This window comes from Haemaphysalis longicornis, unplaced genomic scaffold (assembly GCF_048455015.1).
Source record: "Haemaphysalis longicornis isolate Haplotype H1 unplaced genomic scaffold, Haemaphysalis longicornis Haplotype H1 scaffold_14, whole genome shotgun sequence".
Lineage (NCBI taxonomy): Eukaryota > Metazoa > Arthropoda > Arachnida > Ixodida > Ixodidae > Haemaphysalis > Haemaphysalis longicornis.
In genome coordinates, this window is record NW_027526245.1 from 43,439,443 (window position 1) to 43,449,987 (window position 10,545).

General features: G+C 42.8%; 1 long non-coding RNA gene across 1 annotated transcript; it reads right to left on the reverse strand.

Annotated features, from left to right (window-relative positions):
• Positions 1–4,107: 4,107 nt before the first annotated feature.
• Positions 4,108–9,949, reverse strand: LOC144165063 (uncharacterized). The gene is made up of 3 exons (XR_013321330.1): positions 9,710–9,949; positions 7,119–7,388; positions 4,108–4,209 (listed from the first exon to the last, which is right to left on the reverse strand). It is a non-coding gene; the product is annotated as an uncharacterized LOC144165063 (long non-coding RNA).
• Positions 9,950–10,545: the final 596 nt, after the last annotated feature.

A 10,545-nucleotide genomic window follows, 5' to 3' on the forward strand; every position in this document is an offset into this window, starting at 1 on the left:
CCAATGATTACAGCATTGAAAACAAATAAAATATTAGTGAGGGATATTGATGCGATAAAAGTTAATTATTTCTGAATACTTCACACGTGGTTTGGTGCTTGCAAGGTCCAAAAAGGCATATTCCACAAACGTTAGACCTCTGTATGCCTTCTTCGGATATTGAATGTTGAAAACCCAGAACGATGCAAACAGACTACACCGTCCTCCCAGTAAAGATGATGCAGTCAAGACACTCTGGCCATCGCTACGGAGGCTAACTTCCCCGTTCACGGAATACAGGCAGGGATTCAAAAGAACATCTGCCTGAAAAAGAAAAAAAGAGAAAGAAATGCCCCACATGTAAAATTTCAAACAGACACTATGGTTAAATGAACCTAATAATTCGGTACACTAATAAAATTGTTAGGCCAGGTTCCCTGCGAATTTCAGTACTTGAATTAGGAATGCAAAGGCTTCATAAAACCAAGTCCCAGTACATTAACCAATTGTGGCTTTGGCAGCAATAAAAAAGATATTACTTCCGCATAATATACTCGAGCACAACTTTAAATGACAGTGAAGTTAAAATACAAGTCTCTCTAGGTTGACAGATTAGCTCACGGAGAACACTATTATACCCCTCTTACACCTGGCTTTTTTATAAATAAGCACACTACAAACTTTTACGCCCAGAAGGGTGCTTCAGCTTGTCGCCGGAGGAGCACCCTAAAAACTGAATATTTTACACCCTTTAGGGTGCTTGGATTCTGTCGCCGCAGGAGCCCCCCTTTGTGAAGCACCCCAGAAGACAGGTGCCTTATAACACCCTTTTCGGCCTAAAAGTATCCTAGGGTGCTACTTAGCACCCCAATCTGTAGGAGCGTCTTCTGCAAAAGGACCCACCTAAAGGGGTACAAAACGGGTGCGTCATCCTCGGTTCACAAATGGTGCAGCAGGTGGGAGACCACATATTACACAATATGACACACGATTATGGTATGAAACATTCGTGCTTTCCAAGCTCAGTTCTGTGAGACATTCCGTTGAAGCTCAACTTCAGCTGATAATTTCCTTTAACTTGTGTCACCGATTGTTAAAACATCAATTTAAAGAGTCAGGAGCCACATCTCAGTACAGAGTTATAACTTTAGAGGTAGTTGATTATCCAAAACTTCATAAAAAACCAATTATATGTTCACTTTGCCAAACTGCAGTACACATCCTTCGAGCTTCACCGCACAGCCTAACCATGCTGTGCAGTGAAAGGAATTAGGTGTGCAACACTTCAACCACACAAAACTTCCTTGAACCTTAAAACCCTTGGATTCTCAGTATTGCATCAAGCTTCCAAACACGGTAGCTACCTGCAATGTTTAGTGCGTTATTCTTGAGCTGAGCAGGAAGGTTCAATATGAAGGAAGACCAAATGCAAAATGTATAGTTTTCTCCGTAATGCGGCTCATAATATAGTTCCCTCCGTACTGCGGCGCATAATGTACTTATAAAAGTTCGGTACCCAAGCCATTTATTTTCGTTTGCATTATTCTTTTTGCTTTACGAAAAAATATTCATATGGTACAGCACTTGCAAGGTTTGGTGATATATGGAGTTTTATAAGCATACATTTAAACTAAATCACCCCACATAGCAATAACAAGAACTGCAAACATCACAGAACAATGCATACAAGTTCCCTGGTGAAGCCCATGGTTTAAATGTAATGTCATTGTTCATAAACCATTATTTTATTATGAGGTAAGCTTGTACATGGTGCCTTGCATTATGTCTCTGCCGGTGGATGGGGGGTCATTTGTCGCTGTTGCAAATGAAAAGCCAACAGCCAGGGCCCATTAGTTTTGGCTAGTATTATGAGGTCCCTCACGGCAAGCATTCTACGTCGATAGACTTTTTTAAAGTTGACTCGAACTGAAATCAGCAAAAGATTCTCTACAAAACATTCAGTCTATCCGCAGGTTTAGGGTTTGCTAATTTCCATATTTGGGTTTCTTCTGCCTTTCTTAAAAACATTTTTCTTTTGATAAGAAGGTGCATAACCAAAAGCAAAAAGCTTTTCTGTAAACCTTTGGTAGCTATATAATTGTTACAAAATATCTTGCTCTAAATATGGCAGCTTAAACTGAGAATATTTGCATTTAAAATCATTAAAATAAGTTTAAATTGATCATAAATTTTTATCTGTTTTTACGCAAAACTGTACATGGGATATAAAGTGCACCACAAGGAGGGCTTTGGATTAGCTTTAGCAAATTTGGGACATTTAAGGTGCACTGAAATCTCTACACATGCGCTTTTTCCCTTTCTGTATTCACCAGGAAAATGGCTGCCAATTTAGACAGCGATTCTAAATAGTAGTTGACGTGCATTTTATAGTAATCTCAAACATTATAGCCACAAAATCCATTTTTACAAGTTGTAGACATTGCCCGTTACACCAGACATTGGACTACACTGTCAAGAGCTTTGACATTTACAATGACGTCTACAAAGCAAGCTTATACTGGTAGAATGTTTTATACCATAATTACTCTGTGTTCAGAGCTCACGTGTGAAGTATGGATACTGCTGCTTCAGCAAGAACCGAGGATGAGCACCCTTCCTGGTTCTGAAAAAAAGTAACAGAGGAAATGCCTTAAGCAGGATTCTGAAACAGGGTTGAAAGAAACAAGAATGAACAAGAAATTATTTCAAAACATGTAAAGCAATGGAAACAAATATTTATTTCAACTTCATTTCTACAAAAGACCACCAATGAAGACTGCTGATGGGGTATTGGCTCAAAAAAAGAGCAGAGAGCACTTATGTAAATGCTGCAGGGAGCCTTCACAGCCAAGAATTGTTTGAGCACCTAAACTAATCACTGTTCAACAAACTCATAAAAAATGTTTGATTGCATAAAAAACCAGTGGTAAACACAGGAAACAGTTAAAACAGAATGACGGCACAAGTTTTTCCCGTCGTTCTCGTCTGTGTCCTGGGTTTTCCTAGGGTTTTTCATACATTCAAACATGTACCAGCTAGCCCAGTCCAACGCCTTGGTATCATAAAAATATGGATAGTCAATCCTTACAGAAAGTTGAAAAAAAAAGAAAATACAAAGTAGGTGACAAAATTAAAACGACAGCAAATTGGTTGGCTTTTATTTTAAATGATAATACAAAAATAATGGCATGAATGAAAGTGAGCAGCACGCGAAGTACCTTGTTGCTAGCCCGACATTCCACTTTGAAGCAAAATGTCCGCTTTCAACAGTACATGGGGTAAACATGCAACGAGGCATTCATTTAGGCACACAAAATATACCATATTTGTTAAAAAAGCTAGGAATTAGTTGAAAAACCTGACCACAACAAATTGGAATTGGTGACTGATACAGTTTCAGAAATACACAGCGACATCATATAAAAATATATGGTTCCCATACAAAGATTGATCATAACAAAAATTCAGGACTACATTTATCAGACTGGCATCAATGTGCAAAGCAGCTTAATGAAGGAAGACGGTATTCACGACAAACATGTTCATATTGAGAGCTCATGTGCTTCCCTGCAAGTTGGGTGTGTAAACCCACTGACATCTTAACTAACCCGCCTGAATCATCACTTTATAGACATTGAGGAATTTTACGAATTGGTTTATTATAGCGAGCTGTCTAGTTTATTTCCCTATTTTTGTTGGCATTTTGTGTCTAATTTTAAATTTGGTGACTAGATAGCTTTTACTTTTACTATGGTCATCCACTGGTGACAATAAATATTTGACTTTTAAAAATTTCAGTTTTGTTTTATTGCTCACCAGCCGATCTGAAATATCAGAGGCGCTTAAAACGTATGTTGGCGTTTCTCGTTTCCTTCCTGCAATGTAGTACAACTAATCAATACTTTTGCCACAATTTGTTGACAAATCGTAATATTTGAAAAGTATTCAGCCGAATGAAAGTGTCATTTCAGAAGCATGCACAATCAACAAGGCCTCAATGACTCTCACGACGCGGTTCACTTGTTTCTGTCACAAATAACCCGAGTGCAGACACATTCCACCGAAGACGAAGGTAACATGCCCTATTGGGTGATGAATATTTAAAAAGCCTTACGAGTAAATTTAGGAGCGCTTGACCACAAACGTTGAGAAGCTGGAAAATTCTCCATGAGCCGCTGCAGCCAGCAGAAACGATGCAGGACACAAGTTGGTAGGCGGACCGTTGGCATCCTGCGATTGTGAAGATATTTCTGTTTAGTAGATGCTCTTCTTTTTGTACCACTGTTTATTTCACCTTTAACAAGCAGCTGAACTCCTTAACGTTCGCATAATAAAATGCTGCAATGTGGAACAGTTAGCAGGGTTACCTCAATTTTGCTTTTCTACGAATTAACACCAGGTAGGTAATCTGCACACAACTACAATCAAACTACAATTTTCGCCTACTTCACTGCTAACATGAGCGTGTGACTGCTCAAGCACAAATACAGGTTAACATGTGAGCAATCTGCTATACTTATCCCCACAGACTGAACAATCAGGCATCAGAAATCGGCAAGGAAGGAGGTGTCACCTTTAAATGGCACTTTTTTCGTTCAAAACATAAACAACACCTGGAAGCTTGAAGCGTGAGAGGGGGTCTTTCACCCTGACAATGTCAGAACATAGCTTGCTAGTGGGCACGTGCACGATGTGCACAATGTGTCTCTTGAAAATGTGTGCAAAAGCTTCATTGATGTGTAGTACGAGAATTGCAGCACGTTTTGACACAGGCCTTGTGGACGCTTCTGCCTACTAATGTCAATGCGGATTCCTGCTAGTCGCCCTCTTCTCTTCTTTTTTAATATAATGCTTTAGGCAGCCACAAGGACTGCATCAAAACGTGCAGCAATTACCTACGTCCCACACATCGGTGAAACTCTCGCACACATTTTCAAGAAACGCAGTGCATACACCGTGCATGTGCCTATAACAAGCTGCGTTCTGACATTGTCAGCGTGAAAGACCCCCTCTCACGCTCCTAGCTTCCGGCTATTGTTTAAGATTCCATGCGCTGAATGCAAATCAGTGTACATTGGCGAAACGTGCAATCTGCACAGAAGAGAAACGCAGCACTGGAACGAAGTGAACAAGGGCCATGCAAAAACAAGTCCACTGGCAGAGCACCATGAGAGGACGGGACACGTGGTCGACTGGAACAAGACAAAATTACTGACAACTGAGTGCAATCTATCTTCTCGATTACTGCTCGAGTCCCTCATCGTTCAGACGACGCCCAACATTATCAACATAATGGATGGCAATCTGCACCATATCTATGCAAACTCATTGCGCCGCATAATGCCCAATATATAGCTTCGTTTTCCACGACACATGCTCACCGTGAACAAGCACCAAACCATTAAATGGCTTTCTTGACTTGGTCAGTGACCTACGTTTCATGACTGCAATAATGCTTTTACCTGCCTACACGGCATTCCGTCAAACACTGGACTACACCACATGAGCCATTGCCGTTCTTACGCTACACCAGAGTATATAACCTTTCACTACTGCTATGAGATTGACCCATAAACGCACTTCAATATGGCCTTTATATTTAGCTCTTGGAAACATTATGTATAATTTCCCCTTTATGTAGCACCTGCTACAGCAGCTGGTACCAAAAACATGAAAAACATATACCAAAAACTTCAAAAACATATACCAAAAACAAAAAAACGGTAGTTTAACATGCCAAAGCTACACTCTGGATATGGGGAGCACTGTAGGGGAAGGCTTCGCATTAATTTTGACCACCTGGGTATTTTTGTGCGCACCGTAATCTCAAAACACGGGCGTCTTTACGTGTTGCCTTCATCTGAAAAGCGGCCACACCAAGCGGTATCCAACCGACATTCGCCTCCACAGCACACCACCCTAGCCACTGCAGTGGGTTAAACATATGATATAAAGCGAGTTTTGGAGTGAGTGCAAATGAAAATATTAATCACACGTCTTATTTTCCCAATCGATCTACATTTTGAAATTCACCATGCAATCCCCCCTCCCCTACCGGCCTACCAAAACACCTTTGTCTCAAGAGGTAATCAGGCTGTTGTTATTGAAGTAAGTATTTACAATTCGAGACTTGCCACCGTTAAAGTCATGCACTTTGTTTTAGAGATAAGCAATATTAGCCATTTGCAGCACCAAGAGGTAATTGTGTTAAGATCAGATTGAAAGCATTGACAGTAGTAGTTGAAAGAAATTGTGTGATAAATTACAACATCATCTGCAAATAGACCTACATGGGAGGATATGCAACATGGAAGATAGGACCAAGCAAGCTGCCTGGGGGGACAACAAAGTGGCACGAGCAAAAGAAGTATCTAGCTATTAGAAGTAAACTGCATTTGAGAAGAATGAAAATCTTTCGCTCAAGTGAGGACATTAGGGTGAAGTTTGAGAAGTAGTCTGTGGTGTGCAATGCGATTAAATGCTTTAGAAAAATCGAGAAAAACTACCGCAGTTTGTAAGCCTGCGTCAATGGATCAATGTAGATCGTGAACAAATCCTGAAAGTTGTGTTTCTCAAGTAACCCTTGTGAAAACCGTGGTGATACTCGAATGTGATATTGTGATTTTATAAATAATTAGTGACCCGAGAGTGGATGAAATGTTTCCCGACCTTGCATATGGTGCTTGCTACGGAAATTTAATGGTGAAGTACCATCTCTTGATTTAAAGATTGGTGCTACCTCGACTATCTTCCAACCATTGAGAATAGTGCCTGTCATGAGAGCAGCGAAAAAAGCGCTGTCAGAATTCTACAGACTGCGGGATGTACTTTTCGGTATAGTATGATTAATACCAGTATGATCTGAAGTAGACCAGTTTGTATTGCAAGCTCAAAACCATATCGAAAGATCCTAAATGTTTGCTTGGCTTGATTACATACGAATACTTGCTTCAAAGTCAGTTCAATTTCTCGTCTTGCCCTTTATTCAGCGGCCCGAGATTCTCTTCAATATCTCTGCTAAGCAATGACACGCTCCAAACGCACAGCATTGCTTCATGAAAATGTTTCAAATAATCAGAGGCCACAGCACTGCTAACAGGTATACGTCATGGCAGGTTCCACAACAAGCAATAACTAACCTGAAAGTACATAATTGGTGGGTGCACCGATATGGCAGCAGTGCCTGGACCGATGTGTCGAGCAAATGCGCTGACTTCTGAACGGGTGGTCCAAGCGGCCAGATGATGGATGAATGGCCATTCCTGGCGGCAAAGCGTACGGAGCACCAACGAAAGGCCAGGCAGTACTTGGGTACAGCAGGTGCAGTGTCGGTTGGCCAAGGGAGGCCCTGGCAAAGCCTTTGAAACTGGACTGGAAGGCAGCTGACCCAGGACAGCCAGCAGCAGCACCTGCAGCTGCATAATCTGTGAGTGTGCTGACACTTGTTGAAATACAAGAAGAGCACACACAAAGCACGAATGCTTACAACAAGTAGATTTTAAATGCAGAGCATTTCAGTAACTCACGATGTCACCCGCGTTGACGTCCGTAGTCCGCACCGCACCCCTCCCTACTATATAAAAAAAAGAAATACTATCCGGCGCCAGGTTTCGATCCCTCGACCCTGCGGGCGGAACGCAATGTACATGGTGCTCTAAGCACTGCGTGACAAAGCCGACACAGAATGGGACGCTATGAACGCGCCTTATATCGTTGACTCATTCAAATTACTGCTGACGAGCGCTCTCTCGTCAGCAGTTGCCACAAGTGCAACAACATTAACGTAACGCAAACTACTTGACGTCGTGCGCCCCCGGAAATGCTCTGCATTTGATCGTGCCCCTCGCGAGGGGGGTGTTTCAATGCGTCTTTCTACTGACCAGTACACTCGTCGCCATCTGTCGGATGTTGTGCTAACCCTTTGCGGCTGATGGCGCGAATTGAAATGACATTTGCATATGATCAAACTGAAAGGCTCTGCAAGAAAAACAAATACCAGGGCCAGAGTTTCTGCAGTGGATGTAGTATTTGAATGACATACTATGTCGGGCCTCTTTTTGTGTTTGCTAGGCAGGTTAGGCAGCCGGACCTGTGAGCTTGAATTCTCTATAAAAGTTGCAGAAGATCGTTCCCACGACTCAGCTATTTAGAAAACCAAGGCTCGTGAGCCGGTTGCTGGGTTTTGTGGCGCGAGGGAAAACATGGCTGTGCAAGAGGAAAAACTTATATATTCGTTTAAAGACAGTAACCTCCAAGGCACCAATAAGAACATTCCCGGAACACCCCAAGTGAAATTTAGGTCACAGTAAGAATGTATTTATTAGAGCCGCAGGTACTGTGAGTGGGGAATGCATTAAATATGCAAAGCCCACTGCTGAGCTAATTTGCATAGAACGCATGCTAGCAGCCCATCTGTATCCCTTGCTTTCAATCGGAACTGTTGTGTGATAGTTGAGGCTCCTCCATTTTATGTCTGACTTGTATCTGCACGTTCAATTCTCCAATATAAATCAAGTTGAGTTTGTGCCTAAAGCTTTCGTGTTAGTCTCTGTATGGCCTGCGGTTTTGCGAAAATGAGAACTTGCGAATTGGCTCAATTTTCTGCACTAATTTAAACAATACATATGCCTCTGATATCAAGCCCCAGACTTCCCGAGAGCTACTCTGACGGAATCGGCAGGCGCCTCGTAGGCGTTGTGAAATCTCCCCCACTACCCCGAGACTATGCTAACTCCCTGCGAGGCCACATGCGCGCATTTGACCTTCAGTTTGCACGTATGTGAATTCTATACCTCTATGAACTCTCAGACGGGCGTCGTCATATTCGTGCCGGACTCGTGAAGCTCGGCAACGTAAATTACCGTACTCGCTCGCTGGCGCGCGGCCTGAACTCTCTCACCGTTTCCTGCCCTTGCACTTTGTAAATTCTCATCTGTTTAACGCGGCCCGAACTCTCTCACCGTTTCCGGCCCTTGCATACTATTTTCTCTACCTTGCACTTTGTAAATTCTCAACTGTTTAACTACACCTCCTGCGTCCTCATCTCTTGCCTGCTTTTCTTCCAGCACAACTCCGTCCGCACCCGGTCGACGCGTACGCTGTCGGGGCGCGTTGGCGAGCGAGTACGGCAGTTTCACAACGCTGCTGCCGAGCTTCACGAGAACGGCACGCATATCACGGCCCGAAGACCGCGAGGCGTACGGTCGCCGGTCGCGAGCGCAATAGCTGCGAAGCGCACTGCACGGAATTCGTGTAGGGGGGGGGGGAGATTTGACAACACCTACGAGACGCCAGCCAAGGAATCAAGTGTACGCTTTTTCACGTGCACTTCCAGGGAACCTATTGTTTATGTTATTTCTTGGTATACCGCGGGTATTCGCGAGGGAGGACTAATCATAGCGTTGTGCCACTCACGCGAAATTGCGACTGGGATCTGCAACTGCAAAGGCACTGTTTGAGAGACACATAAACAAACGCCCCGGTGTTAACGAGCCTTGCGTGGTGTGAAATTATTAGCAGACGTGTACCACAGCGCGAGCATCGTAGCCAAGGTCTAGCTTCAGCGTAAATTGATGCTGACTTCTGCGGAAACGGTGGACTGGACGCCAAACAAGTATACTAACTCACGTAGGCTCTCAGAGCCAACGAGATGGGGGTCTAGCGAATTACTGACCCATAGACACCAGAACTAGTTCAACCAAATACAGAATAATAAAAAATGCGTACTAACCCGAGCAAAACCGATGTTTCCAACGTACAATTCTCCTTCACTGTCGTCTTCATCTCGCGGACACACAAACACGCTTTGTTCTGATGCAATGTCATCCACTTTTGACGCGCAGTATTTTATCCGGCGATGATCGCTCTTCCGGGGTCCCCATGTTCAACACACGCGTAGGTTGGAAGGGTAGACATCACCCATAAAGCTTTTATAACTACGATTTAAGCTTGAAATAGATAAAACTGATCAAATCACTCCAGCAACCACTCGGTACAAAACGCCATGAAAAACACACAAAAAGTGAGAGATTGTCGCCAGACTTCAAATGCAGCACCTCTATGTTTGACGAAAATTGTGTTAGTACTGTAATGTTTGTAGTTATCTTTCTGCTTTCAAAATCTGAAATGTGTTTATAACTTAAATTTAAGGTTTTTACACAAAAAGTAAATACACGTAAAGTAATTAACATATATACTGATATTGTAAAGCGGTTTTGACGTTTGTGTTGGTTTTGTTTTCACGGCGGGCTTCTCAAGAGAGAAGGTGCGAAAAAACGAGCTACTTTGGGTTCAGGAAGAGGGCGGTAAATGTCGGCGTGATAGGAAGCAAGGAACAGGCGCTTACCCTGGCCGTAAAAAAAAGAGCTAATGAAACCCTTACCTAAAAAAAACCAGGTTCGACGAGGAATCGAACCATTGACCTACAAAACAGTAAACGGACGCGTTAATACTCAGCTATCTCGGCGGGCGGTGTTTGGTACGCCTAAAACAACTCTATACTTACGTAAGTTTTCAATGAATATTGTCGCTTGTGTCTAGTTTATGCTGCATTTTTGAAATTCTGGC